Below are 3,606 nucleotides of genomic sequence, written 5' to 3'. Positions count from 1 at the left end.
CATACTACCAAGGTATCCTTCGGATAAAATTGTTCTCATGGAACTATATCGATAATTGATCCATGTTCATGAGAAGAAATAACAAACTCATAAGACTTCCCTAAAATTTCTAGAAGCCATTGGCCGATATTCAATTATGACCAACCTAAAGGCCAAAAATAAGGAAGAGGATATGCAATGGAACACCATGAGGAGGTTCAAGGCTCATAAAAATTTTGGTTTTTGTGGAATGAAGAACAAAATTAAGAGGAGCTATACACATGTCTATTGGCTCAAGGATGTTTGGGCAGACTGTGAAAATAAGGAAGATGTGAGAAGAATGGATTTCAGTCATCTCACTCTGAAACAAATTGAGAATCTGGATTTGGCTAAAATCCTGATGACAATGGAGGATAATGATGATATAGTGGATCCAGTTTATTTTGAACAGAAGAAATTTAGATTCTTCGTTGTCACTCATTCAATGGTCTAAAAAGGAAAATAAGTCTACTACTCAAAGAATTGCCCCTATTATGGCCAATACTAATGCATGTGTTGTTCATAAAAAATGATTAACCCAAGTACACCTGCAATCTCAGTCTACGAAACACATCAGGGCTTGGACAACATAACATTGGACCCTAATTGATCCTCCTACACTTTAGGTTCTGCTAGACCTAGGGGGGGACACCCTTTTGATGCATTAAATACAATGATTATAGACACATGACTACATCAACAATAAGCAGATAGATCATTCCACAAACTCACCAAATTTAGAAACACATTACAGATTGGCTAAACCTGTATAAACCACAGATGAAAAAGAGCTTGGAATGAAAGAACACAACCCCTAAACACAAAGGGAAAAAGATTTGTCTTTAAAATTGTAAATCTGAAAGTATCCCCAAATCTACAAGACCAATGCCTTGTTCATTGGGCAACAGAGTCACACATAGAACTGCAAAAGTGTATCCTAGTCACAAATTGGTTCTCCTTAAACAATATTCCTGCACTAATACCTTATACTAATGCATTACTCAATTTATTCACAAAATTATCAGATCTGGGACATATTCCATTATTCATGACTGATTACAAAGTTTAAAACCTTCATTGAAGGATACCTATGAACAATCACACAATCTCCTTGAAATTGACAAATTTCATCCTCCTTAAGGATTCAATTCATAATGTGGGAAATTTACTCATTCCTAACACAAGTAAGATCTGCAACTAGAAAAACAATCTGTCATCCTGCAATGTAATCTCTATACCCTGAAACAAACCAAAGAATTTTACAAATTTGGGTCAAGAAGTTCAGAACTGGAAGCCATGAAAACTAGAGCCACTCTCATAGAATTCGGGAAACATTACAATGAGAATAAAATGGGAATAAGAAGAGGAGGGAAAAATATCAGAATTCATCAAAATTTGCCAAGTGTCTTTTCTTCTAACTAAATTTCACTTTCCTTACTCTTTCCCATGGAAACTGCTCTCGAAATATCTCATATTTGTTGAAACTAACTCCATAACTACATTCCTCATCCCGCAATCTTTTTGGTGATATATGATACTTACTATTTTGGGCAAAAATGGACCTCTGGGCAAATTAATCATTTTTATGCCTCAATCATTTAAATTTTTCAATTTTTTATATAGTTTTCAACTATATATTTAACTTGATTTTAACTTTAATTTTTCTCTAATTTTTGGTCTGATGCCCCACCACATGGTAGCCTCCGATTGGCTGATGGGGTCCACTCGACGCCACCTGGGATGACACCTCATCTATCTACCACTTGTCAGCCACGTCACTGTCACTAGACTGCCTGCTTATACGCCACCTCACTGACATGTCAGCGAGACCTGCGAAATGGACCTCCACCTGGACTGTCACATCATCTTTCGCCATTTCGCGGTGGCTAACGAGCGTGCATCTTTGGGTCACGAAGTCATGTCGGCCGTTGAATCTCCTTGAATCTGCATGCTCTTTAACCCTTCATCATACCTTCATTTTTGGCAAGTGCTTTTCGCCATTTTGTAGGATTTAACCAACATGCATCTTCGGGTTCCGAAATCATGCGGGCCGTTGGATCTTCTTGAACCTGCAGGGTCTTTAACACTATTTTTTTTTTCCTAAGCTTTTTTCCATTTCGCGAAGGGTATTCTTCGAGCATCTTCCCTTCGCAAATCAACGCGCACCGTAGATCTCCTGCAACTTGCTCGCTGGTTAAGTCACCCTTTCTCTACAAAACTCACCTGCCTCAGGATCTATGCCTATGTGGGTCCACCTGATCGCCACTTTTCAGCCTCCTTGGTCACCTTAGGAAGCACGCCTGTGCGCGTGGGGTCCACTTGGGTGCCCAACCAGCACCATTCGTCAAAAGCCTCTTGAGGATTTGACATTATACATGTGTGGAGTTTTACTTATAAATACAAAAATGTCCCCTCACCCAGCGAATGTGGGATAATGCATTTTAGCCTGAGAATGCATTTCTAAGCTTTTTCCTTGAGTTTTAATGGTGTTTGCTTGAACATTTTATGATACTTTTTCACCAGACACTGCGCAGGGAGGACACTGGCAAAGTCACGTGGGTTTTCAGATTTACACTTGCTGAAGATTCAATGAATGCTCCTCCTTCATTTACATAGGGCTGCCATTATTTCATTTGCTTGAAATTTCATTTTGTGCCCTCTTTATATTTTGGTCATGGAATTTATGTGACATAACAACCATGATGATTGAAACAAGGCCACGTATTCTTCACCTTCCCTAGCTCTGTGAGAATTGGTGGAACAACCTCAAATAGTTTTGAAACCAACTTAAACAAGGGATCATCAGGCTTGTGCTTTAACGCAAATTCCCTTTGACATGTATATCTTGGATCAGTTTTACGTAGGACTTCATGACCAAAACTAGGAACAACCTGTCCACCTTTTAATGTCTTCCAAACATACTCCTTAAGCTGATCATGACTAACATCTATACCGATTTTTGCAACAACAAATTTAATCCAGCGTAGGACTTCCTAATTTGCTAAACCATGGAGAGGCCCTGTTAGGCCATTCATACTAGCTGCAAATGCAAGATATGGATCTGCCAGTGGACTCCCAACCAGAAGAACTGTATGAGTACTTATGTTCCCTCCTTCGTGATCACTGTGAATGGTAATATATAATCTCATTAATTCATGCAATTTTTCATCATCAAAACTAAGCATGTGAGCAAAATATGCACCATAATCAAGATTCCCTTCTCGAGAAATAAATTTTCCATTCTTGAAAATCCTTCGATATATATATAAGCGGCAACAATTGGCAACGAGATTTAGGAATCCTCACATGTTTTCCCAATGCTTTGTCTTTGGGATTCCTTTTTCAAATGCCTTTTGGAACTCACTTTGAACCCGTCAATGGCATTTGAAGTAAAAGTTATAAATGTTGTTGCAGCAGCACCTTTGATTTTAGGCCATTTACCACGCACTTTGCATTTGGTGCAGTTTTATGCAACCTTCTGTGTCAATGAAAACCAAAAGAATAGTGTACTACTGAACAACAGAGAGCAGAGAAAGGCCAGAGAAGAAATAGAAGTCTAAAACTCCCCCAATCACTCTATATGTCAAA

General features: G+C 38.6%; 1 pseudogene; it reads right to left on the bottom strand.

The window, feature by feature from the left end:
* Window positions 1-2,699: 2,699 nt before the first annotated feature.
* Window positions 2,700-3,389, bottom strand: LOC131061221 (citrate synthase 4, mitochondrial-like; annotated as a pseudogene).
* Between the last annotated feature and the right edge of the window lie 217 nt (window positions 3,390-3,606).

This window comes from Cryptomeria japonica, chromosome 5 (assembly GCF_030272615.1).
Source record: "Cryptomeria japonica chromosome 5, Sugi_1.0, whole genome shotgun sequence".
In the NCBI taxonomy this organism is placed as follows: Eukaryota; Viridiplantae; Streptophyta; class Pinopsida; order Cupressales; family Cupressaceae; genus Cryptomeria; species Cryptomeria japonica.
This window is presented reverse-complemented; position numbering and strand designations above follow the sequence as displayed.